Source organism: Papio anubis, chromosome 1 (assembly GCF_008728515.1).
Source record: "Papio anubis isolate 15944 chromosome 1, Panubis1.0, whole genome shotgun sequence".
NCBI lineage: Eukaryota > Metazoa > Chordata > Mammalia > Primates > Cercopithecidae > Papio > Papio anubis.
Genome location: NC_044976.1, coordinates 1,134,917 through 1,162,684, shown reverse-complemented (window position 1 = coordinate 1,162,684; position 27,768 = coordinate 1,134,917). Strand labels below are relative to the sequence as shown.

The 27,768-nt window shown below is 55.5% G+C and overlaps 1 protein-coding gene across 1 annotated transcript in view; it reads right to left on the bottom strand.

The window, feature by feature from the left end:
- Positions 1-27,768, bottom strand: part of PRKCZ (protein kinase C zeta) — a 142,871-nt gene that overhangs the window by 104,783 nt on the left and 10,320 nt on the right. The window lies entirely within an intron of this gene.

Here is a 27,768-nt window from a genome sequence, read left to right as displayed (position 1 = left end):
CGTGGCTCTGAAGCTGTGTCATCCGCATTCGAAGGCAGAGCACACGAGTGAACAGGCCCACGCTGTGCAGATGGAGACCCCACTCAGAAGTGGAGGAGAGAAGGAGCCTGTGGCACTGGGAGCCGCCGCGGGAACTGCACATCGATTCCCCATGTAGCCCCTGGCCCGCCACCCACCGGGCACAGCCTCACGGCCCCCAGGACCAGCAGGCAGGTTCGTTTCCAAAGTCCACCCTCCTCCGAAGGAAGCTGAGCTCCATGAAGAAACGGCCAGGTCCAGGCTGGAGCAGAAAGGGCCGAGGGAATGCCAGGGCCTGCTGCCCGGATGCGAGCAACACACAATACCTGACGGAAAAGGGGGCGGTGTGGGGGGAGCCACTCGCCAAGGCCCCCATCAGCCAAACCTGGGAGGACCAGAGCCTCAAGATGAATAATGACAGAAATGGATGATTCCAGGCCAGGCATGGAGGCTGACAACTGTAATCCCAGCATGTAGGGAGGCTGAGGCAGGAAGATCGCTTGAGGCCAGGAGTTCAAGATCAGCTGGGCAAAATGTAAACCCTGTCTCTATCAAAATACAAAAATTAGCCAGGTGTGGTGGCGGGAGCCTGTAGTCCCAGCTACGTGGGAGGCTGAGGTGGGAGAATCACTTAAACCTGGGAGGCGGGAGGTTGCAGTGAGCCGAGATTGCACCACTGCACTCCAGCCTGGGTGATGGTGAGCAAGACTCCGCCTCACTAAAAAAAAAAAAAAAAAAAAAGGATGATAATAAACTCAGTTTTTAGAAAGTCCTTGAGTTCACATTAGGATCAAGATTCCTTTCAACAAGAAGGGAAGAAGACATAGCTCTTACTTACAGGACGATGCCAACCTAGACAGGAGAAGGGAACAAGAAAGAGAAAAGGGTCTCTTTGCACCAACACAGTAAGACCAGAGTCTCCCAAACGCACCCACGAGTGCAGACCTGCCTGTGAGAGGGGAGCCGGGCCAGGGCCCCCCACATCCTCAGTCCCTCCAGCACGGCGCCGCACAGGCTCTGAGCACAGGGCTCCCCACGTCCTCAGCCCCTCCAGCACGGTGCCGCACGAGCTCTGAGCACAGGGCCCCCCACGTCCTCAGCCCCTCCAGTGTGGCGCTGCACAGGTTCTGAGCCGGCATCTTCAGAGGACGAGAGTCGTGAAAAACACAACCAAGAAATGCGAGGTTTGGCAAAAGGCACCATGTGCGGCAACCCGTCTGTGTTTTGGCCCCAGCCCCACCGGGAATTAAAGTCAAGCCCGGTATCTGGAGGGCCGTGGACCCAGGTGAGGAGTAAGACGGTCAAGAGACTGGAGGCGCATTCTGAAGATCTGATGACACGGGGTGCAAAGCTGCTGGCTCGGGGCCAGCTCCCGCTCTAGGACTTTCTGTGCTACCAGCCTCACGCCCATGCCAGGTAGGGCGGATGGTACAATGTGTCTCGGAAAAGTTGCTGAAGTTTCCGAGAGCCATACAGTCTATGTCCTTGTCTTCCCTTTAAATAAATATCCGCTCAGCTGCCTCTCCACTCCCTACCCAGCTGACAAAGGAATCGCCCCCACCCTCAGAGCCACAGGGAGGGCAGGGACACGGCCCCTTGTTGGTCACGTTGGGGTGGGAGCAGCCTGCCTCCTTCTGTGCCTGACCGGAATCTTTTTTTTTAAGAGGGTCTCACTCTGTCACCCAGGATGGAGTGAAGTGGCACAATCTCAGCTCACTGCAGCCTTGAACTCCTGGGCTCAGGCAATCCTCCCACCTCAGCTTCCCCAAGGAGCTGGCACGACAGGTGTGCACCACGACACCAGGCTAATTTTTATATTTTTTTGTAGAGATGGGGTTTTGCCATGCCCAGGCTAGTCTAAAACTCCCGAGCTCAGGCGATCCACCCGGCTAGGCCTCCTGAAATGCTGGGATGACCCCACATCTGACCTCCACTTACTGACAAGGTGCTGCCACACAGACCCGATGCTGGGCAGCCCGGGTGGCTGGCGCTGAGAGCTGGTGGGCACAGAACAGCTCCCTGCCCCACTCACCCCCATCCACAGTCCAGGCGGAGACCAGGGCAGGGTGAGCGCACAGGACTGCAGGCGGGCGGGCCGGACGCAGGGACGTCCATCTGTGAGCCGGCCGGCCGCGCATGTGTTCTGCCATATGGTGAAGCGGCGGGAATTGGCTGAGGCCAGAAAGACCTGGGGGTGCCCGGGGGTCCCGGAGACCAGGCAGGGGAGCCGCGACCGCAAGCTATGTCCATAATCCGAAGAGGACAGCACCTGCCTTCTTCACACTGGTCCTCATGAGCGTGGGGGGAATTTTCCACGGCCCTTTGGAAGGCCTGCAGAACCCAGTGAAGCGACATTTCCTAACAGCCAATGTGCAATTTTTGTTGTTGTTTGAGGCAGTTTCGCTCTGTCACCCAGGCTGGAGTGCAGTAGCATCATCTTGGCTCACTGCAACCTCTGCCTCCCAGGTCCAACTGATTCTCATGCCTCAGCTTCCCGCGTAGCTGGGATTACAGGCAACTGCCACCACGCCCGGCTAATTTTTGTATTTTTACTAGAGACAGGGTTTCATCATGTTGGCCAGGCTGGTCTCGAACTCCTGACCTCAAGTGATCTGCCTGCCTCAGTCTCCCAAAGTGTTGGGATTACAGGCGTGAGCCACCGCGCCCGGCCAACATGCGATTTTTAAAACACACACACGGGTAACAAACCTATTCGAGTGCAAAAGAGACCAGTGGATTTTTAACGGAACTGCAGGAAAATGACACAACTACAGTTTCAGATTCCATGTTTCAACTGACATTTAAGAAACAACCACGTGTTGAGTTTTAGAGAAATATCAAAGAAGAATACCCACGTTTACCACAGAAAAGGCTGTTAAAATGCCCCAAGCCTCCTCACACACTGGATTTCCTCCCACTCTTAAACCAACACCGCAGGAGCCTGAGCGCAGAAGCAGGTGCGATGCCCTGACCGTCTTCTGCTCAGCCAGATGCAAAAACGCTGCCACTCTCTTGCTGAATATTTTGTTTGGGAAAATGGTCGTTTTTTCATTAAAATGCTATGATTTATGTTAACAGGCAATGAGTTTATTATTTTAGAACTGATCTAATTAATTAATCATAAATTAATTAGAGCTAATGAGGAATAAATATTCCTCGTTCTAAATTTTCAGTACAGTTCACACTGGCAGCTACAGCCCATGTACCCAAAAGCTCTTTGAGGACCTCAATAATTTTCACGAATGTGGGGGGGTCCTGAGACCACTGGCTGAGCCTGAAACTGGAATCAGAGACCAGCAAGGAGGGGACAGAAGCTGCAGGGAGGACAGGCAGTGAGTAATTCCGTCCGGACACGCAAGCAGCCACCTCCCCTTGAACCAACCCCTCCTCCCATAAAATCCCTGCACCTCCAGGGGCTCAGAGCATGTTCCATCCAGTGAACCCAACGCTCTGGCGCCAGCAACAGGGGAAACACTAAAGATACGTGTTTGAAAATTTGGACCAAGGTATTTAAAACTCACTGTACAGCCCCCTAAATGTAACTTCCCGTCCAGACCTATTAGGACATGAGGAGAGGGAGGACGGGGGTACCCGAGCTGTGGACACCTGTCCGGCGATGATTTTTTGCCGGATTTTGCCGATTTGAAATGATGCCGATCGCAGATGTCGCCAGATTTTGATTTTGATCTCGCCGATTTTATGCTCGATTTGACGCGCCGGATTTTCGACTTTATCTTTCGACTTGATGCCGATTTGCCGACTTTATGACCTCGCCGATTTATCGATTTATGCCGATTTTTCGCCGGATTTGATGATGCCGATTGCCGGAATGATGATGCCGATTTATCGATTCTGATTTTATTCTTTTGCCGATGCCGGATTTTGATTTATGACTTTGAGATTTTGACGCCGACGTGATTTTGATTGTTTTTGATGACAAACCGTCCACCCTCTCCCTGCTACTGGATCCTGAGTGCCACTGTGAAGGAGGACAGGTGTCCTCAGAGCCGCCCCCAGATGCTCAGGTAGGCAAAACAAATGGGAAATTCTGACATCCCATCTCCAGGGTAGGGCTGGGCGGGAGGACCAACTCTCGGTAGCCGACCTGTGTGCCCTTGCCCAACTCCACCTTCAATGACCCCCTACTTTGGCAGCCTGAAATCGGCCGAAGCGGGAGTGTTTACACCAGGAAAATTGACCAAGTGACAAATCCCACCATCGTTCCTTCCTCACAGCGCACTGAGGCACAGCACTGCCACACACAGCCCGTCGCTAGGAACGGGGACGTGATCTTACACTCAGAAGGAAATTACCGTCTCCATGCAAACTCGATTCTCTCTGGTGGCCAAGATAAATAAATAAATAAAAGCTACCAGACTTCACTCCGTCTACGGCAGCCGGTAGCCTGAAAGAGGTGATTTACCAAGTCCATCTGGAACAGCCGCTCCGGCAGCCTCCAGCTCCTGCACATGTGGCCATGCACAGAGACTCCCTCTCGCCAGACACACAGCCCTGGAGCAGGGAAAAGGCGCACGCAACAGGCGGGACAAAGCGGGCGACGCTGCCAAGGGCTGCAAAGAACCCATCTGGTGCGTTCGGCATCTCTGACCATGCCCCCTCTCGGTTGGCCGTGTAGACACTTAGGCGCCCTCTTGGCATGACTGTGGTGTCCTATTGGGCGTCGATCAGAAGCACAGCAGCCCGGATCAAGCCTGCTTTAATGTGAACACATTGTGCAACTCAAGATAACTGAACACACTTCCAAAAAAAGAGGACTGCCCACCAAGCAGGGGACAAATGGGCAGGAGGGGCCAGGGATGATGCCGCTCTCTGCCCATTTCTGCCTTTGTCGCCTCTCATCAAACCAAATGAGGAAGGGGGTGCACGATGGAGGGCAGTGGGGAGGGGATGTCGAGGGGGCAGCAGTGGTGGGGTACGGGGGGCGTCCTGCACTTGGTGCCAGGCGATTCGGGGACCTGCTGAGTCCCACACAAGCCCCACGCAGAGCCAGGGCTGCTGACCCCACAGCACTGCCGACTCGGCTGGGAGAAGAGTATGCGGCGGGGACAGCCCCCCTGCAGCCCCGACATCACCACGCTGCTGAGTCCAGGCACGGTGTGATGCCTTCTCCCCTCCCCGCCTTGACCCAGCACCACCCTGGCACGACCCTGGAGCCCCAGCTGTAGCACCAACCATCTCCCAGAGCCCACACCCCACACCGGGGTCTGCAGCTGCAGGACGTCCTGGCCACACAGGCCCCTTCTGGGGATCCATGCCCACAGCCCAGACTCGCCCAAGACCCACCTCAGGACCTGGGATCTGCTCCCCACTGCTCCCTGCAGCCTGCCCCCTCCTGCCAGAGACCTGTCAGCACCCACCCCCAACCTGCCCCGTGTCTGGCCTGATCGCTGCCCCAACAGCCAGCCTGCAAGGGCCCCAGTGCCCAAAGCTGGAACAATTTGAGCAATAAAATAAGCAAGACGGTATCCAATTCTAACCCAACTATGAAATTGATACCGGCAAGTCCACATGGACAAAAACGAATGATTAAATAACCAATGGGAGAACAGACGTACAAGTCCTGTGCGAAACTTGACATCACGTATGTCACTCCCCACCTCTTAGCTGTGGGCCACACACACCTTACTCCGCAGAGACAGGATAGCACAGGGGAAGAGGCACAGGCAGGTGTGAGCCGACAAACACACCACGGCCAGGTGACATGCGAGGCCAACGCAGACAGGCTGTGTGGAGGGTGTGGACCCGGACCCAGCGATACAAGGAGGCTTCACCTCTGCACCCTTCCTCCCAAAACCCAGAGCCCCAGTCCTTACGAGAAAAACATGAGGCAAACCCCAATGAAGGGCTGTCCCACAAAACACCTGACCAGCCCTCCTTAAAACTACCAAGGTCGTTGAAAACAAGGCAAGTCTGAGAGACCAGCCACAGTGAGAGGGACCTAAAGAGGTGTGACAGTGAAGTGCCACGTGGGGTCCTGGACGGGATCCCAGGACAGAAAGGGGGCAGGAGGGGAGACCGAGGCAAGCGGAATAAAGCCTTAGCTGGAAAGGCGCCGAGACTGGCTGGTTAAGTGTAACTCGTGCATCGCGCCGACCAAGAGGGAGCAGGAATGCCTGTGCTCTCTCTACCCCTGTCCTGATTTTTCTATAAATCCGAAACTGTTCCAAAAACCGGTCTTCCCAACACCCCACTGAACGAGGGGGTGACAGAACCAAACTACCTGGGCCAAGCATTTGAAAATTGCCCCCAGGTTGCATGGGGGGCAGCATCAAGGAAAAACAAACATAAGGGCCTTTGTCCTCCTTAACACCCTGCACTGCACCCTCCGGCCCCTCAGGAGGCAGAGCGGTGGGACGTGCTTGTCCACACCTGCCACACCCACGTGCACCGCCACGTCCACGCACACCGCCACGTCCATGCACACTACCTAAAGACCTTCTCCAACTCTGGTGTTCCTGCAGACTTCAGCCTTCAGAAGGTGTCATCGCGATAGTTTCCAGGTGGACACAGCAGCGCGACCACATCACTGACTGACCCTCTCCCCAAGACCAAAGGAAGAAAAACTCCAATAAACCCGTAACAGCAAAGAGGAGGAGGGGCTGGGCAGCGATGCCCTGGGACCTGGAAGGCAAAAGGCCCTGTGGCCACCAGGAGACTGCACTGGGCCGAACCCCAAAGAAGGGCCCCGAGCCAGAGGCTCCAGGTAGCCGGAAAGTGGGGGGCCTGCGGTGCAGAGTCCCAGTCACTGAGGAGTCGACCGCCAGACCTGCTTCCTCGCCCAAGGCAGCCGGGGAACGAGAGGGCTTGCGGGGGCAGCAGACCCCTTACGAGGCGTGAGACGCCTGGCCCTCCCAGGCAGGACACTCCCCCCGGGACTTGCGCCACCACCAGCTCTGTGGTGCCCCACAAGTCAACGTGGGCAGGCAAACAAGGGTCACCAGGGGCCGAGGAAGCCGCAAAGGCCAGGACAAACAGAAAAAGGGACCCTCAGTGAAAACAGCTGAGTACGAGGCCAAAGAAAACACCGAAAGGAGACGCTATCACCAACCGCTGCCAGCCACACCCTCCCACTGTGTGCCGCCATCAGCAACAGCCACGGGGCCAGCACTGTGGCTTCAATACTAATCCCGTGACAGCCTTGGGAGCCAAGCCTTTTACCACCACGCCCACTTACGAGGGTCTGGGACACAGTGGACAGCGTTGTGGCCGAGGTCACATGGCTGGTGAGTAGCAGAGCTGGGGCCTGACCACACAGCTTCAGGCCCCGGGGCACGCGGCAAATAGCATAGGCTTAAGCCAGCCCTTGGGGTTTGAGTCCCGGCTCAAACTGTGTGATTTTGGGAAATTTCTTGACCTCTCTGTGCCTTGGTGCTGTTCTTTCCCCAGAACAAAGAAAATAATGGTGCTTGGCCGGGCGCGGTGGCTCAAGCCTGTAATCCCAGCACTTTGGGAGGCCGAGGCGGGTGGATCACAAGGTCAGGAGATCGAGACTATCCTGGCTAACATGGTGAAACCCCGTCTCTACTAAAAATACAAAAAACTAGCCGGGCGCGGTAGCGGGTGCCTGTAGTCCCAGCTACTTGGGAGGCTGAGGCGGGAGAATGGCGTGAACCCGGGGGGCGGAGCTTGCAGTGAGCCGAGATCGCGCCACTGCACTCCAGCCTGGGAGACACAGTGAGACTCCGTCTCACAAAAAAAAAAAAAAAAAAAAAAAAAAAAGAAAATAATGGTGCCCATCCCACAGGGAACTGAGAAGATTAAATGAATTTACACACGGGAAGCCTCTGCAGCCGTGAATGTGCTAAGCACTGCTGAATCACCACATGATACCCCGGTGCCTCTCAGCCGAGACGAATAACCCCGGAGAAAGAGTGTGATATGCCTTTGACACAAGGGCAGGACACTCTGCCTTAAAAAGACACCTTCAGAGAAAAAAGAACGAAAGATAAGAACAGGAACAAGGTGACAAACTTAATAGATGGTTTGGACGGGAAAATCTGAAGATATCTCCTAGAATATAAAATAAACAAAGAAATGGAAAACAGAAGAGAATTAAAGGACCAGCCTGGGAGGGCCAACAAACAATCAGTGTCAACTCTAAAAAACAGTCAGAGACGGGGAGTCGGCCGTGGGATAAATCACTGGGTGTAAAGCTCCCCACGTCCAAATGTTGCAAGTTTCCGCAGCACGAGTTCCCAGCACAAGACAAAGAAGGTCCCCCGACAACGAACATTATTGTGAAACTTGAGAACCCTGAAGACAAAAGATTCTACGAGACTTTCAGGACAAAAAAACACACACACAAAATCAAAATGGCACCTGACTTCTTGGTCACACAAGAAGCCAGAAGACAGAGGAGCAATCTCTTCCAAATGCAAAGGGAAAATTCTTTCCAACACAGAATTTCATACCTAGCTAAACTATCCTTAAGTGTGTGGCTGGAGGAAAAGCATTTTCCAACTAGATCCCCCAAAAGGGCCTCCCACGCTGTCTTTCTCAGAAAGCTGCTGGAGAGGTCTTAACCGGAGATTAAGCCAAGAAAGATGAAGACAGGGAGCCAGAGATCAAGACTGTAGGCAGAGGAGAGAGGAGGGGGCTGTTCCCGGCACAGGGAAGCCCTACGGCATGTTGTGTGGGGGCCCGGGTGCACCAGGAGGGAGGTGACGCAGGCATCGGCGGGAGTTGCCCCTCTGCTGGGAAGAGGAAACTAGAGTAAATTTGAGACAAGACATCTAGGAAACTGATTCAAACAATCACGATGTATTAAGTCCAAGGAAAACCAAAAGTTGTGCAAACAAGGGACTGCAAACCTGGTGGTTCATGAATATTCACATCACCCACAATTAGGTAAACACTCAACGACTGAAAACAATAAACGGTGGCATAACTCCATCAGGAGAATGGAACAAGGAAGAGATAAGCTGATGTGTCCCAGAGAAAGTGGGGAAGTAACATCCTAAATGGAAAAGTCTAGAAATAGCAGCAGAAATGTGTCATTTAGAAATCTGGAAATAAATGTCAAGAAGAAACTGCTCTGATCCCCTCCAGGGGGTGGAGCCGGGGCAGCAGGGAGGACCAGGGACACATGTTCTCTCTTTGTGAGTCCCACAGGACTATCAACACCTTACAATAGAAAATCTGGAAAACTCGGCCGGGCGCGGTGGCTCAAGCCTGTAATCCCAGCACTTTGGGAGGCCGAGACGGGCGGATCACGAGGTCAGGAGATCGAGACCATCCTGGCTAACATGGTGAAACCCCGTCTCTATTAAGAAATACAAAAAAAACTAGCCGGGTAAGGTGGCGGGCGTCTGTAGTCCCAGCTACTCGGGAGGCTGAGGCCGGAGAATGGCGTGAACCCGGGAGGCGGAGCTTGCAGTGAGCTGAGATCCGGCCACCGCACTCCAGCCCGGGCGACAGAGCGAGACTCCGTCTCAAAAAAAAAAAAAAAAAAAAAAAGAAAATCTGGAAAACTCAAAATAAAATTTTAAATAGAATGTACAATGCAAACTTTATACACAACCATTCAGCAAGGGCAACACCGCAATTTCCTCACCAGGACAAGACACCAGGCCCGGCCTGTGTACACCTGATACAGCCGCATGAGATTCTCTCAACAATCGAGGTGCGGTGAGGAGCAAACAGAGGAAGCCATCCAGGCCCACGCCAAGCCGCCAGTCCACCCTGGGTCCCCACAGCCCCTCCAGACGCAGGGCGGCTCCGTCTTGCAGTCAGTCGAATCTTTTCAAACTTCCCACAGAAGAAACATTAAAAAAGAAAACTTCAGAAAGACCAGACACACTCAAACCCCCTATGTAAAGACAACAGCAAGTCAGGGCCGTTCCACCCACCAGAGCGGGTGTAAACTCTTCCTGTGCACCCGACATGTGAGCGTGGACGAAACGAAGCCCCCGCGCCCTCACACCCGGCAGATGTGCTCACGGCACCGCCGGAGCAACCGGCAGCAGGGATCTGTTTGCGTCAACTTGGCGTCACGCCTCTCCTGACTCTGATCCTCTCTCGGGGGAACAACAGACCTGTGGGCCCACCAAGGCTGCCCGGAGATGGTGGAATCACTGGTTCTGCCTGGAGGCCTCACAGAGAAGCAGCCAGTCCTGAGCGTGGTGGGTGCCCTCCTTCGCGTGTTCAGGAGAATCCCGGAAATGTGCCGCCGGGCCCCGACGCGTGGAGGGGACTCTGCCACAGCGTCTCCTGTATGAGTGACAACTGCTGTCACTTCATGACCAAACACAAGCTGAACACTGGACTACCAACTGGTTCAGGTGGCTTCTTTAGAATAAAGCTTTCCCTTTTTTCTGAGATGGAGTCTCACTCTGTTGCCCAGGCTGGAGTGCAGCGGCGCAATCTCAACTCACTGCAACCTGCGCCTCCCGGGTTCAAGCGATTATCATGCCTCAGCCTCCCGAATGACTGGCATTACAGGTGCCCGCCACCACGCCCAGCTAATTTTTGTATTTTTAGTAGAGATGGGGTTTCACCACGTTGGTCAGGCTGGTCTTAAACTCCTGACCTCAGGTGATCCCCCACCTCGGCCTCCCAAAGTGCTGGGATTACAGACGTGAGCACCACGCCTGACCTGAACAACGCTTTTTCTGCCCCTTGCATGAAACGACAAACATTTCTGGAGGCCCAGCATCGTGCCGACCCCAGGGGCTGGGAGATGGGGATGCCTCAGGGTATCCTGGACACAGGCCTGTCCAGCCTGTGGCATGAGGGTTGGTAGGAGCAGTGGCCGCACGTTCTGCTCCCCCTGCCACATGTGGGAGGCGGGGAGATGGCCAGGGAGTGAGTGGGCGCCAGGAGACCAGACCTGCCGAGCCCACACTCAAGCACTATGACCAGCACAGCCAGGGACCTGCTACTGGTTTTCCAGATGTCCTCACACTTCCCCACAGGCTTCCCCTTGATGGCACTGGGCACCCCCTCAGCCCCGGCCCCAAACAGCCCATTCAGGGGCCTGGCCCTGCAACAGCTCCCTGCCCGGCTCCTGGGCAAAGCTCCACGTCAGCACAGGAAAGGACAGCTACCCCAATTTTGGGGTCCTCAGCAGAGGCTGGTGCCGGACCCCATGGACGGTCCCCCCCGCCCCCCGACGGTTCAACCTCCACGTGCCCGGCTGAGTCCTCGGTGATCAGAAACGTCCGGCAGATGCGACGCAGCCCCCACCGCTACACACGAGAGCAGGTCACAAACACAGGAACTTCTGAGGATGCTCAGTGGGCCTCTCCACTGGGGCCATCGACAGCCGTGGCAGGTCCCCACCAGACCCCGCGGAAGGTCCGGGGCACCCAGTGTGGATGGGCCGGGCTCTCAGGCGCCCTGTGGACACTCTGGGCTGACAGATCTGATTAACTGGGAGCCTCGGAAACATCGCAGCAGAGGCCAGAGCCCGGAGGTGAGTCTGGGAGGTGGGACCAAGCTTGGAGTTGGTCAGAGGAACACACAACTCCTTACATAACCACCAGTGGCTCCGAAGTCTAAGAAGACAGTCGGAGAAGGGCCCCCACTGATGGCTGATGCAGCTGGGACAGGAATGTGGAAGATGTGTGCCGATCCGGCCGAGACACAGACACGGGTACCACAGCCGGCTCCGGCCGCATCAACACGAAACAGCTTGCAGGGGCAGCCCGTGGCCCCCCAGTCTATCCCCATCCTGGCTCTGATTCACCCACCGAAGGCCATCATACCAAAAGCCAGTAACCGCTCGAATCCTGACCCTGGCCACAGCCCTCCCACCCAGCACTGTATTCCCACCGCGAGGGATCATGCCAGCTGTGCACGGCCAGCGTGGGCTCACACGAAAGCAGAGGCCAAGCCGTCCCAGGCACCGAGGAAACTATGACACAGCACGTTTCTCCTCGCAGGCAGGCGCACGTGTGAAAACCACCCCAGCTCCTTCCCTCTCCCACTCACCCCATCAACACAGAATCTTCATCATTCAAGGACCCCTGCAGCCCAAGCTGGCTGTGCAGAGCGGCCCCGTGTCTGCTGAGGTCCCTTCGCGCCTGGGGGAGGGGCGCGCTGCCAGCCTCCCCAGCACCCAGCACCCCACGAGGGGGAAAGCCGCCTTCCCCAGCAGCCCAGTCCTCCAGGCCCACAGCTCCCCACAAGCCTGACTGGTGACGCTGGTGGTGGTGGTGGTGGTTGTTGTTGTTGTTTTTTTTTACAAAAACACCTTGCAAAATGGTCGTCAGAAAAGCACCCACATTGCCACATCCCTGCCAAACACCGTGCAGCCCCCAGACCTCTCTGAGTCTACCTCCAACCATTTCAGAATAGAAAACAGGACGCCGCAGCCCCGCTCCTCGCCACCATCCGAGGACCCCGATGGAGTGAGCCGTGCACATTAACCCTGGCCGTGCCACCCAGACGCCAACCCAACACTGTCAATGCAAAACGGGGGTTCAGACAGGCGGGAGGCAGGCTCGAGACAGAAAGACTGCAAGCCTGGAACAGGTGCTGGCTGTTACCGCCACCAGTCCTGGCACCTGGGGTCTCCAGACTTCACCCCTGTGGTCTCATCAATCTGCCCACCTGCAGAATGGAGAGGAAGCGGCAGACGTACCCATCCGTCCTGGCCCTGACACAGACTCACAGACCCACAACCAAACAGCATCGGCTACAGCGAAACTCCCAACAGCCAGCGACTCCCCAGGGCCAGGCAGGCAGACGAGCCCAAAATGATTTCCCCGAGTCCCCTGGCCCCCAGCCCTCCGCAGCCGCCGCCACGCATCCACCAGGCCTGGGCCACACACCATCCGTCCTCGGGGTGAGCATGTCCCTCCAGCAGCCCCTGCCTCGCTCGGAAGGTCCCTCCACCGCCTTATGTTTCTAAAAATCTGTCACCCGCAAAACAACAGCCTCTCACTGCGTTTCCCCCGACATCGCTGGGAGCTGCTGCAGCCGCACGCCTTCCCCGGGCCGGGTACCAGCCGTGTTGCTGCCCGGAGCATCTGTGCAGCGCACAGGCGGCGGCAACGACAGGACTCAGACCCAGAATGCTGACTCGGGCACCATCCTCCGCACGCACGGCCTGCAGCACGGCTGGCCCAGCCCCGGGGGCGCGGACAATTCACAGGGAAGATGCCCCCGACTCACCGGCTTTCTTCTCCTGCCTCCTCAGCGCAGGTTCTTTATGCTCTGTGCGCGGCGGGCGTGCAGGGAGGCATCTTCCTTCCCTTTGACGAGCTGGTGCTGTGTCGGCTCGCCTCCGGCCCGACAATAGGCAGGGAGGCTCGAGCGTGAGGAGCAGATATTTAACGGAAGGCCGGCTGTCCTGTCCCCCGCCCCTCACATCCCTGCCTCCTCATGTCTCCAGGCCCGGGTGGTACCCGGCTCCCCCGGGAAGCTGTAGCCAGCAGCTGAGGCACAAACTAAAACACGGCATGGATGTGGAGGAGCTGACACTGACGTCACAGGAAAACAAGCATCTCTGCATCAGCACAGCACAGAGAGCGTGCGGGCAGCAGCCAGACCCAGGCAGGGCTCGGACTCAGCGGACCTTGAAAATGCAACATGGGAACAGAACCCAGCTGAGCCTGGGGTCCTGCAGGTCGGCCTGCCAGGCTGGGAGTGGGGGACAGTGCAGCTGTGGCTGGGGCAAGTGACCTCTGACCTGCATCCAGAAGCTGTGAATGGGCTCGACGCCAATGGCCAAGGGTCCCGAGCACTGTCCTGCGGCCCCAGAACGGAGGGGAGGAGAGGAGGCATGGGGGCCTTGCAAGGTGGTTGTGTCCACCATAGGAATCCCACCAGCGTGTGCAGGGACGGTGGGCAGATGGTGCAGGAACAGGAAAGGCCAAGCTTCGCCAGGCTGAAAACCGTCCCAGCTGGCCTGGAAACGCACACCCCCAGCCTAAGGCAGGAGACACCCCCATTTCCGAGGCTAGACCTCACATGCTGCGCTGTGCTGTGCCTGGCTGTGGCCAGCCTGGGCTCCTGGGCAGACCCAGAGCCCCCACCGCTGCTGGGTGGCCTGACCCTCCAACCCCCACCCTGGTTCCCTGACAAACCCTGGGACCTCGGTATCACTGGAAAATGAGAACTGGCATTTTTCTACAGTCATAAAAACATGGGGGGCGGCAGCGTGCTCGGCTGGGAATTCTGCCCACTACCCCAATCCCACTCGGCACCTGTGCTGACCCCACATGGGCCAGGCTTCGCGCTGGGGGTGCAGAGGGACAGAGGGGAGTGTCCTGCAGACCTCTGGCTCTGACCAGTCACACCACATGCTCCCTGCATTCTTATGTGCTGTGCCCTCAATGCTCCAGCACCTGTGGCCCTGCTGACTTTGGAAGGACGGCCCCTTGAGGGGCCAACCGATTCCTAGAGACAGCAAATGACTCATCCCACAGTGAACCTTTCAAATGCAAACCCATCAACCCAGAACCCTCACCTGGGCCCACCTCCTACACGGGCCCCCAGTCGTCCTGGGGGCCTCCCCACGTCACAGGGACAGCCCCTGCACCCCAGAGCCCGCTGAAGTTACTCCACCTGGCCGACCCAATGCCTACTCCCCCCGACTTTCCCAAGGAAACCACAGTAAAGGCCCCCACTCACACAGCCCCCTGCCTCTAACCCACTCGGCACTTCTCCGCACGGCCCTGCAAGGCATGAGGAGGTCTCCTCTCGGGAGCTGAGTAATAAACGACCTTCTCGACAGCATCATCTCCTGATCACTGGCCTCCCATACCTGCCTGAACGGCAATAAAACCTCCATTTAAATCATCAAGCTCATAAACCCGTGTTTATCTGCATTCACAGAGTGGAACCTGGGCCAAAGCCCAGGGTTCAAATTCCAGCTCTGTCAGCAGCTCACCACGAGGCACGGCCACTTCTCCGAAAGGCCAAGCTTCCCTCGTCAGGCGGCTGACCAGCTATGTGAGGCGCGTTCCGTGAAATGTGAAACACATAAACCTAACATGTGCGTCTCACTCAAGTCCCCAAATCTACGGGGAACGAGGGCTGGCAACCTAGGGTGCCTGGTGCTCCAAATCACTCAAGCTAGGACATCTACGCTTTTAATTGGCTGAATAAAATGAAAAGGATAATATTTTGAAACACAGGAAAAGAGTCTCTAAAATTCAGATTTCAGCATGCATGAAGTTTCACTGGGACACGGCCATGCACCTCCTTGGGCGCCGCCCACGCCTGCTCAGAACCCCAGGCTTCAACTACGTGGCCCTGGACAGAAGCAGCTCGCAGACCCCTGGCTAGGCCTATAAAATCATAAGACCACCAAACACCACAGCCACACTGGGCTCCCATAGGAAATACGCATTTATCCTAGTCCAATGTAAACTTCACACAGACGGCCGGCTCAGCATCACGACCACTGTCCTTCAGCCAACTCCTTTCTCCTAATCCATCCCAAAATACCCAGTTTTGCAGAACTCTAGAACATTCAGGCTCAGCAGGCAGATTGTCAATTTTATTAGAAGCCTATTTTAGGGAGAAAACTAGCTTTTCCAGTTTGTTGCAAATAATTTGAGACAAAGCTGAATGAAACTGGATTTTTTAATAAAACAACAGACATACCTATAAATACCAGGGAATCACAGGCGTCCGCTGACACGCTTCCGTGGTAACCCGCCCACCTAGGCCTGGAGGACACCAGCAGCGTCCTCACTAGGCTTGGCTGCCTCCTCTCAGATGCCGCGGGGGCCTGGAACACGCTCGGTGGGGCCGCTCTCCTCCCACTTGACCCTCCCTGGGTGGGAGAGGCGGCAAGGCAGCCTCACTGAGCACTTACCATGTTCCAGGAGCTCCTCTAAACTCTGTTGAGCTTCACAAAGCCCCTTTTACAGAAGAGGAAACTGAGGCACGGGGAGCCCCACCCACTTGCCCAAAGTCACAGCACAGGCTCCCTGCCGGTGGGGTTTGAACCCGGCAGCACAGGCGCCCACCTGGGCATTTGGCCCCAGCACCACCCAGGTCACACGCCCGGGTGCACTGGCGACTCCACGGCAGCCCCGGGTCCAGCACCCTCCATGTCCCTGTGGGGATGGTGTCCCCGCCAAGGACCCCTCTCTGCCCCAGCCTGCAGGGCTATGAGGACGGGAGGCAGACGGGCCACGGGACGGATCTAGGGATTCCGCCATTGCCCCGAGTGAGACACTACAGCCAGAAGGCCCCAGCGCCCCAAGAGCCCCTTCCTCTTCCTGGCCCACCCTGGCCCCTGCAACTGAGGACTGTCCCCCACCAGCCCCGCCCCGGCCCCTACTGTGGGGTCAGGAAGGGCCCTCCACGCCCCCCCATGGCTCCACCCATGTGGCTCCAGCCCCTTCCCCTGTTATCTGCCCCAGGACCACCAGCCCAGGAGAGCCCAGGCTCCTCCACTCCCCCCACACAGGCCAAGGCGACTGGGCCACCCTTGCGTCCAGGAACCCACTATTAACATCCCTGGTCATGAAAACCTCCTTCTTGCCAAGTAGAAATGGCCTTGGAGCTGGGTTCAGGGGCTGAGCAGGGGATATACCCAGAGGCAAAGGCAACAGTCAAGGTGTCCTCCTGGTCAAACCCCAGGGGCCCCAACAGACCCAAGGGGTGAGGCTCAGGAGGGTCCCAGCTGCCTGGCCCAAGCGTTCCAGGCTCCAGAACCCACTACCAGGACCACCCTAAGTGACAAGACGGGCTACAGTGGGGTGGGGCTGCCTGCTACCGGCAGAATGTGGCACGGAGAACACCTCTACCCAGGGTGCAAGCTAGAGCAGGGTTCTGCTGCCCAGGGATGCTGTCTGTGCTGTGGACGGGCAGAGACCAACAACAGGAAATGCATGGGGCAGCCAGCACTGGCTCTGATGACCCCAAGGAACCACCAGCTGCTAAGTGGGGTGTGCGGCTGCCCAGCCCAGCGGAGTTTGTATTTCCTCCATGGACTCTAAGGACTTCATAGGCCTGGTCCAGCAGACCATCCAGCGCTGCCCTCAGCCGGGTCTGGTGCAAAGCCAGGCTGCCTCCGGCACCTCCACAGGGCGGGCACCCTGAGTCTCCACCACACACCACAGGGAGGCCCATGGGGCCTGACGGGGGACCACCCTGTCCCATGGATGCTGCCCAGGCCTGAGGCGACCCACCGAGGAGCCCCGGAGCCTCCGGACTGGAGCAGCAGCAGCGACGACTCCACCCAAAGGAAAGCCGGGACTGCCGCCTACAGCGGCCCCCTTCCCTCCACACGACGGGCCCAGCCATCTAGAAACAGCACCTTCTCCTCCAGGAATGCCCTGGAGCCAGCACAGAGGGGCCAGGGTGTTGGGAGGTCCCGCTCTTACGGCCGGGGTTCAGGGGACTGCCCACCACCCACCAGGAGAAGTGGCAGAAAGGGCCCTGGCTGTTGTCCTGACATCTCCCTCCCTACCACGTCCACCTACTGTCCTTTGAGACGGGTATTAACACTCACTCTAAGGGGAGTCTGATCCTAAGCACTTTTACAAACATGATATTATTTATAATCACCCCGTTTTACAGGTAAAGAAAAGGCACCACTAAACGGGCCGTTCCCTCAAGGTAATGGCAACGTTCTCGTTGGTGGAGCCCCAGGAACTTTCTGGACACCCACCCCTTTCCACCCCACGCCCCCTTGCCCAGTACCCTCCCTGCCAGATGCAGCAGCCTCCAGCCATGGGGGTTCTCCAGCTGCCCATCACCTCCTGGACCATGCCTCCCAAAGGGACCACCATGGCTGGGGCCTGCAGCTGGGGCTAGGTCCGGAGAGGCCAAAGGCTGGAGGATCTCGCTTTCAACCAGCACAGCACGGACGCAGGGGAGGCGCTCTCCCGGACGGCGCTGACGGAGGTTCCAGGGGTTGCATCGGTTGGGGTATGGCTGGAACACTAAGGACAAGCCACTGCAGAAGGGACGCCGTTCAAGATGCAGCCGGTGGGGTGATGACAGCGGGAACCGGGCCACGTGTTCCAGTGGCGGCCAGCAGGGTGGTGACAATGGCAACTGGGCCACGTGTCCTGGTGGTGGCCGGCAGAGTGGTGGACTGGTGGGAACCAGGCCACGTCTCCCCAACTCTGCGGGGAGGCTGCGCACCCAGGCCTTCCTACTCAGAGGGGTCCAAAAGGGGCGTCAGTCTCATTTACACTGAGCGCCGGCTGGGCCTGTCCCAGCCAGAAGAACCTACAGAAGAGCCGCCTGCCATCTGTCCTGCCAGGTGCCGGCCCAGCACATGGTCCCGGTGACCAGCACCACTGGCAGCACGAACCTCCCGCGGGGCGGGGGCCTGGGCAGAGAGCATTTCCTGGGGACAGAGCCTACCCACAAATTGCTGGTGGGGACAGACCACCCAGCACTCCCACAAGATCAGAGGCAGACCTTGATGTAGTCAACTGTGGTGCACTGAAGATGAGCCCCCAAAACGCTAAGTCCATGTCCTACGCCAGAACCTGTGAGACGACCCTCCTTTGGAAAAGGTTCCTGCACATGTGATTAAGTCGAAGTCTCAAGGTGAGTGTCCCAGACTGCCCAGGTGGGGCCCAAAGCCGACCACTGGTGTCCCCGTGAGAAAAGACACAGACATGGGGGGCCTTAGGGTGACAGGCCAGAGGCTGGAGTGACGTCTACAAGTCAAGAGCTGACAGCAGCCCCAGAGCTGGGTGGCCAGGAAGCAGGCTGCTCAGAGCCTCCCAACACAGCCAGCCCTGGCCACACCTTGGCCCCGGGTCTGCAGCCTCCTGGCTCCAGCTTCCCCTCTGGGGTGGGGGTGGCAAGGAAGGAGGGGGGTCTCTGAGAGTGGCCCTCCCACATGGCTGCATCAAAGCCGGGCCGCCCCACCCCCCAGCGATGCTCTCCTGTTACCAGGGCTGGGCTGTGGCTTGCAGGTGGCATCTGCCCCAGAGGAGCTGCTCGGAGGTCTTCGGATCCAGCCTTGGTCTCACCGCTGCCCCGAGGAACGTACTGCTGCCTCTCACGGCAGATGTGGCTCAGGCTGACAGGGCCGCCAACGTCCAGAGTCCCATGGCCTGAGGGATCTGCACCGAGGATCTGCCTGAGGGATCTGCTGCATTTTGGGCTGTGAGTCTCATCAGCTCAAGTCCAAGAGAAGGGCTCTTCCCAGGTTGGCCCTGGTGCCAGCTGATACCACCCCAGACACAGACATTCACGCAAAGCGGCTCAAAGACCAAAATGCTAGAAAATAAATTTGTATCACTAGGGGAAGCCAGAAGGGAAATTTTGTTTTTTTTTTTTTTTGAGACGGAGTCTCGCTCTGTCACCCAGGCTGGAGTGCAGTGGCCGGATCTCAGTTCACTGCGAGCTCCGCCTCCCAGGTTTACGCCATTCTCCTGCCTCAGCCTCCTGAGTAGCTGGGACTACAGGTGCCCGCCACCTCGCCCGGCTAGTTTTTTTGTGTTTTTTAGTAGAGACGGGGTTTCACCGTGTTAGCCAGGATGGTCTCGATCTCCTGACCTCGTGATCCACCCGTCTCGGCCTCCCAAAGTGCTGGGATTACAGGCTTGAGCCACCGTGCCCGGCCAGAAGGGAAAATATTAACAGATTTGAGTATTGAAACAAAAATCACACACACCATTTCTGTATGACCAGACACAGCAAGGAGGGACAAAGAAGAGGAACCCGGGAAAATACTGGCCACACAGCGCCTTACCCAGTGCTGCAGCGAACAGACAGTGAAGATGGAGAAACAAGCAGCAGAGAGGCCCGAGGCACCTGCGGCCCCTCATGTGGACCTCCGTGCCACCACCCTCCTGGGCCCTGGGCAGCCAGGCACACGGGGCAGCAGGTGGAGCCCACAGACCCCAGCTCCACCACCCAATCACTCCACCTCAACGAGGCCGCCATGGACACACACAGAGGATCCCCACTCGACCAGGGCGTGACCAGCCCTCACCTCCCCCAAAAAACCAGGCGCTCCTGATCTCATCACACGCTCAGCCCCAAATGCCCCGGCCCCCAAGTGTCCATCAGCAGAGGAACGGACAGACAGACAGGGTGAATCGCATCACAGAATTCATCCAGCCATAAAAAGGAATGAAAAACCAACTAGGGAGAAGACACGTAAAGAAACAGAAGACTTGAACAACACAACGAACCACGTAGCTCTGACAGACACAGCAGAGCACTGTACCCACAACGGGGGCACAACCTCAACGCACAGGGGACGTTTTCCAGGACAGAACACCAGTGAGCCACAGATGCAGCCGCGGTAAATCTGAAAAATCAGACATTATCCGAAGTATCTTCTCCAACCACATTGAGATGAACTTAGAAATCAGTTAACGGAAAGAAAACAGAAGAATTCACAAATATATGGAAATAACACTACACACTCAACCAACAGATAGAAGATGAAACCACAAAGAAAATCAGAAAATGCTGAGAGATGAATGAAAATAGAAACATGGCCGGGCGTGGTGGCTCAAGCCTGTAATCCCAGCACTTTGGGAGGCCGAGACGGGCGGATCACAAGGTCAGGAGATCGAGACCATCCTGGCTAACACGGTGAAACCCCGTCTCTACTAAAAAATACAAAAAACTAGCCAGGCGCGGTGGCGGGCACCTGTAGTCCCAGCTACTCAGGAGGCTGAGGCAGGAGAATGGTGTGAACCCGGGAGGCGGAGCTTGCAGTGAGCTGAGATCCAGCCACTGCACTCCAGCCTGGGCGGCAGAGCGAGACTCCGTCTCAAAAAAAAAAAAAAAAAAAAAAAAAAAGAAAATAGAAACACAACATATCAAAATTTCAGGGATGCAGAGAAGGTAGTGCTAAGGAGAAAATTTATAGTGATTAACTTTTTCTGTGTGTGAAACACAGTTTTGCCATGTGGCCCAAGGCTGGTCTCCAACTCCTGGCCTCAAGTGATCCTCCCTCTTCAGCCTCCCAAAGCACTGAGATTACAGGCGTAAGCCATGGCACGCCTGGCTATGGTGATAAATATTTGAAATAAAAAAACAAGAAAGATCTCAAATTAACAACCGAATTTTACACTTTAAGGAACCAGAAAAAGAACAAACCAAAAGCTGGCAGAAGGACAGGAATAATAAAGATGAGAGCAGGGCTGGGTGCGGTGGCTCACGCCTGTAATCCCCACACTTTGGGAGGCCGAGGTAGGTAGATCATCTGAGGTCAGGAGTTCGGGACCAGCCTGGCCAACACGCGAAACCACGTCTCTACTAAAAGTACAAAAATCAGCTGGGCATGATGGCACATGCCTGTAATGCCAGCTACTCAGGAGACTGAGGCAGGAGAATCACTTGAACCCAGGAGGCAGAGGGTGACATAAGCTGAGATCGAGCCACTGCACTCTCTCTATCAGAGAGAGAGAGAGAGAGAGAGAGAGAACCTCCCAACAAAGCAAAGCCCAGGGCCTGACGGCTTTGCAGGCAAATTCTACCAAACACTTAAAGAACTAATTCCAGTTTTTCTCAAACTTTTCCAAAAAAATTGAAGAGGAAGGAACGCTTCCTCACTCATTCTGTGAGGCCAGCACTACTCTGACACCAAAGCCAAAGTCACGACAAGAACCTCTGGCCATTGAGTCTTACGAACATGGACATAATTATCCCTTATGAACATGGACGTAATTGTCCCTTATAAACACAGACGTAAAAATCCTCTACAAAATACTAGTAAAATGAATGCAGCAGCATATCAAGAAAATTACACACCATGAGCAAGCAGGATTTATTCATAGGATGCAAGGATGGTTCAATGTATGAAAATTAAAGTAATATATTACACAAACAAAATGAAGGAAAAAAACCACATGACCGTTTCAACAGATGCAGAAAAAGCACGTGACGAAATTCAAAGCCCTTTCATGATAAAAACAATTGACAAACTTGGAATAGAAGGAAATTATCTCGTCATAATAAAAACCACGTATGAAAAACCCACAGCAGACATTACACTCAGTGACGAAAACCTGAAAGCTTTTCTTTGAAGATCAGGACAAAGACAAGGATCACACCACTTTTATTCAACAGAGTAGTGGAATTCTAGCCAGAATAATTAGGCAAGAAAAACAAATACAAGGCATCCAAATCAGGAAGGAAAAAGTAAAATTATCTCTGTGCACAGATGATATGATCTTATATGTAAGAAAGCCCTAAAGATTCCACAGAAAGTTGTTAGAACTAATAAATTCAGCAAAGCAGCAGGCAAAAAAGTCAACACACAAAAATCGACTGCACTTCTATACACTTACAATAAACAACCCAAAAGGGAAATTAAGGAAACAATTCCACTTGCAACAGCATCAAAAAAAATAAAACTTTTAGGAATTAACCAAGGGGGTAAAGACTTGTACAAAGAAAACTGTAAAACACTGCTGAAAGAAATCAAAGAAGACATAAACAAATGGAAACACACTTCATTTCATGGATTGGAAGACTTCATGCTGTTAAGACATCAGGACTACCCAAAGTGGTCTACAGAGTCAGTGCAATCCCTGCAAAAATCCCAATAATTTTTTTTTTTGCAGAAATAGGAAAGTCTGTCCTAAAATTCATCTGGAATCTCAGGGGACCCCAAAACAATCTTGAAAAGGAAGAACAAAGCTGGAGGGCTCACACTTCCTGATTTCAAAACTTCCTACAAAGCTACAGTGATCAAAACAGTGTGGCACTGGCTCAAAGAGAGACACAGAGACCAATGGACTAGAACAGAGACTCCACAAACGAACCCTCCCATACACGGTGAAACGATTTTCAACAAGGGTGCCAATGCCATCCAATGGGAAGTCTTTTCACCAATGGTGCTAAGAAAACTGGACCTCCACATGCAAAGGAATGAAGTTAGACGCTTACCTTACACCACATACAAAATTTAACTCAAGATAGATCCATGACCTAAACATAAAACCTAAAATTATAAAATCCTTAGATGAAAAAGAAGGGGAAAAGCTTCACAACGTTGGATTTGGCAATGATTTCTTGGATGTGACACCAAATACACAGGCAACAAAAGAAAAAAAAACATTAAGCAGGATTTCAGGAAAATTTTAAAACTTTGTCCATCAAAAGGCACTATCAACAAAGTAAAAAGACAACCCACAGAACAGAAGATATTTGCTAATCACATATCTGATAAGGGATTAACATCCAGGACAGAGAACTACTAAGACTCACCAACAAAAAAACCAAACAATCCATTCAAAAATGGACACAGGACGTGAACAGACATTTCACCAAAGAAGATACAGAAATGGCCAACAAGGCCAGGCATGGCAGCTCACACCTATAATCCCAGCACTTTGGGAGGCCAAGGTGGGTGGATCACTTGAGGCCAGGAGTTCGAGACTAACCTGGCCAACATGGTGAAACCCCATCTCCACTAAAAATATAAAAATTAGCTGGACGTGGTGGCGGGTGCCTGTAATCCCAGCTACTCAGGAAGTTGAAACAGGAGAATCGCTCGAACCCGGGAGGTGGAGGTTGCAGTGAGCTGAGATCGTGCCACTGCACTCCAGTATGGGCGACAGAGCAAGACTCCATCTCAAAAAAAAAAAAAAAAAAATAGAAATAGCCAACAGGCACATGAAAAAATGCTCAACATCACTTATCACCAGGGAAATGAGAACCAAAACCACAATGACATGCCACCTCACGCCCATTAGTACAGCTACTGTCAAAAAACAGAAAAAGGCAAGAGCTGGAGAAGATGGGAGACAGCGGCACTCATGCACTATTGCAGGGGGTGGAAAATGCTGCAGCCACCGTGGGAAATGGCACAGCAGCTCTTTAAACAGAATTATCGGCCAGGTGCGGTGGCTCACACCTGTAATCCCAACACTTTGGGAGACCGAGGTGGGCAGACTGCTTGAGCCCAGGAGTTCAAGACCGGTCCGTGCAACATGATGAAATCCTGTCTCTACAAAAAATACAAAAACTAGCCAGGCGTGGAGGCACCTGCCTTTAGTCCCAGCTACTTGGGAGGCTGAGACAGGAGAATTGCTTGAGCCCAGGAGGTGGAGGCTGCAGTGAGCCAAGATCGTGCCACTGCACTCCAGCCTGGGCAACAGAGCAAGACGCTGTCTCAAAAGTAAATAAATAAAACCAGAATGATCAATGATCCAGCAATCCCACTTCCGGATCTACACCCAGAACTGAAGGCAGGGTCTCCAGAGGTCACTGCGCACCCGTGCTGACAGCAGCATCATTCATGACAGCTAAACTGTGGAAGTCACCCATGTGTCCACCGACAGAAATGGGTAAACAAAATACATCCAAGCCACAGCCTGCCGTTCAGTCTTAAGAAGGAAGGAGACTGTGACACAGGCTGCTCATGGCTGCACCTTGAGGACACGGCGCTGAGCGAAATAAGCTGTCACAAAAGGGCAGATCCTGTGCGACTCCACTCACAGGAGGTCCCTAGAGTCACCAAACTCACAGAAACAGAAAGCGGTGGGTGGGTGTCGGGGGCTGGGGGAGGCAGAATGGGGAGTGAGTGTTTCATGGGGACAGAGGCTGAGTCTGGGAAGATGAAGAGAGTTCTGGAGATGGGAGGTGATGATGGCTGGACAGCAATGTGAGTATCAAATACCAATGAATTGTACCTTTAAAAATGGCTAGGGCGAGGCTGGCGTTAGCTCAAGCCTGTAATCCCAACTTTGGGAGGCGAGGCGAAGTGGATCCTGGAGTCAGGAATCCGAGACCATCCTGGCCTAACAAGGTGAAACCCCATCTCTACTAAAAATACAAAAAAACTAGCAGGCTGAGAGTGGCGGGCGCCTGTGGTCCCAGCTACTCTCGGGGAGGCTGAGGCTGAGAGAATGAAGCGTGAGCCAGGGGCCCGGGGCTTGCAGTGAGCTGAGATCCAGCCACCGCACTCCAGCCTGTGGGACAGGGCCAGACTCAGTCTCAAAAAAAAAAAAAAAAAAATGGCTAAGATGGGGCCGGGCTCAGTGGCTCACACCTGTAATCCCAGCACTTTGGGAGGCCAGGATGGGTAGGTCACTTGAGTCCAGGAGTTTGAGACCAGCCTGGGCAACATGGTAAAACCCTGTCTCTACAAAAAACAAAACAAAAACAAAAACACCTCAGCCACACCTGTAATCCCAGCTACTCAGGAGGCTGAGGCACGAGGACTGCTTGAGCCTGGGAGGCAGAGGTTGTAGTGAGCCAAGACTGCACCATGCACTCCAGCCTGGGTGACAGAGCAAGACTCCGTCCCCTACACCACCCCCCCTAAAAAAAAAAAAAAAAGTTAAGATGGCAAAAATAGATGTTATGTGCATTTTACCAGAATAGAAAAAAGATCTGCAGTGCTAAGAATGCCCCAGCATGGAAGAACCTTGGGACGGTCAGGCGGGTGAGAGCCACCAGAGGCAAAAGGACGAACGTGCGGGATTCCACAGACACCGAACGTCCAGGATCCGCAGGGCCACACGGACACCGAACGTCCAGAATCCACAGGGCCACACAGACAGAGGCCGAGCGGAGGTGCCCAGGGCAGGGGCTGAGGCGGAACAGGGAGTGACCGCTGACGGGCACGGGCTTTCCTTTTGGAATATATTTTGGGTTTGGAACTACATAGAGGTGATAGTTGCAAGTACAGAGTTTTTGTAGAAATCTATAAAACCAATTAACTTCATCTAGACACACATAGAATGTGCCAGAAGGTCCTCTGCTGACGGTGAGACAGGCACGTCCAGGCGTCTGAACCAGGCCCACAGTACAGCCGCAGTCCTGCCCTCCTCCGCCTCTGGTGTGCTCCATCCACTGCCCACACCTCCCAGTCTGACCCTTCTCACTGACCCTCAGCCCGGGCAGTGCCGCCTGAGGACAAAACGCCTGTGAACATCCCCACAGGCGCTCAAACCACAGAGCCCCGGGCGGCGGCCACTGGCAACCAGAGCAGGGTGTCCCGTCTGAGATGAGCACTGAAGTCACAGCAAAAGAAACACGTACGGCATCAGGGAGAGCGCCAGCCCCCCAAGCCCTGGTGGCCTGGGACCCCGTGTGGGCAGCGTGTTCTCACACACTCCTGACACTAGCACCATAAAACCCACCCCACGTCCAGGTGGACATCAGCACGCAGGTCAGGGCAGGGCAGGGTTCCCCACCCCCGGCATCCACCTCTGACCTCCTCGGCAAAGGCTACCCCAGAGGCTCTGGCGGAATGTCCCCAACCAGGCTGAGTGGTCCCCAAAGCCGTGGAGCCACCCCTGGTAAACATCTCAAGGACCTACTCATGTGTCCCAGGAGGTCCTTCCTTGGGGCTTGGCCACGTTCTCCGCATTCCCCACAGTGACTCAGCCGCCACCCCCACAACACACTCCCCTGCAGAGTCCAGGCCCCGGGGCATCCTGTGACCCCCCAACTTCCCCTTCCTCCACCGCAGTGGCCGAGCAAACGCGGGCCCCCGTCCCTACGTGAGGCCGGCAGGTTGTCCACACGGGCAGAGAGGCGCTGCTGAGGTCGCAGACAGAAAGAGCAGACCCCAGGCCCCCAGGCAGGGTTGAGACAAGAGGCAGACATGGCGCAGAAATACTGCGGGCTTCCCCCGCCCCCAGGGGCTACGCTGGCCACAGGTGGACACCTTTGGGTGTGCACGGTCTCAGCGCACATGGGACCGATGAGCACAGTCCTGTCACCAAGTCAAAAAATCATCCAGGTGGCAAATAAACAAGGCCCGTGGTCCCCTCCTACAAAGCAGCAGCATGAGGCTGCAGGGCGCTGTGGAGGGACAACCATCGTCTGACCCACGGGGAGTATGTCTTATTTATGTGTTTACGTAAACGTTATGTGCTCGCACCCAGCTCCACCCTGAGCTGCTCCAGGCACCCCCAGAACAGCCCCATCTCAGAAGTCTCTCCCTGACCCTCACCCTTGCAGGGCCCCTGCAGCCCACAAGCCGGCCCCAGTCCCACTTGAGGCAAAACTGCAGCTGAGCACCCACCCCTGCTCCTGGACCTCGCCGGCCTGTGCGGACTCCGTCCGGCACCCTCGAGGCCCCCAAAGTTCTTACCCCTGAGACTCCCCATTCCCCCACTGCCTTCTCAACATGGCCTCCGAATTCCAACCTGCACCCTTGCCCGGCCACTCCCGCCCGGGGCCGTGGACGTCACACGTCATCTCCCTTCCACCTGCCTCCCACTGGGACATACAGGGTCCCCATCTCTCCAGCCCAGGTGGTACCATCTCCAAGAGCCACAACCAGGGCTGAACAAAGGAACGTGCCCCCCGCCTCCTCACACTTGCCTCATGCTGCCAAAACCGCCCGGTGGTGTCTGCCTGCCACGGCCATACCCCATCTCCTCCTGCCGGCCCCTGGGCAGGTCCAGCCCCAGACCACCCGCTCCACTCCTGCCAGGGCCCATCTCTGGATGTCTCCTCGGCCTTGCCGGCCATGGTTCAGGGACCCCTGTTGGCTGAGGGCTTGAAACCAGGATGCCACGCCACCCTCTCCCCGGGGTGATCATGGAAATCCCATGGCTCCTGGGGCCTCCCCAATGCTAAGCGCTGCCAAACCTCTATTCGACCCCACTTCTCACTGGAAGCCGAGACTCTAACCCCAACTGCCCACTCGCCCTCTTGGCCTGAATCTGCCCCCACCTCCGCTTCCTGCCCAACACAGGGCACCACCGACACCCAGCATCCAGCCTGAGGCCAACCTGGTGTGCACCCTGGCAGCAGGGGTTGGGGACACTGAGCCACGTGCCCTGCACTGGACAGGCAGCGGCCTCGGTCCAGGATCTCCTGCCCACACAACAAACAAGGCATGGCACGGATGCTGGAGGCAGTGTGGGGTTT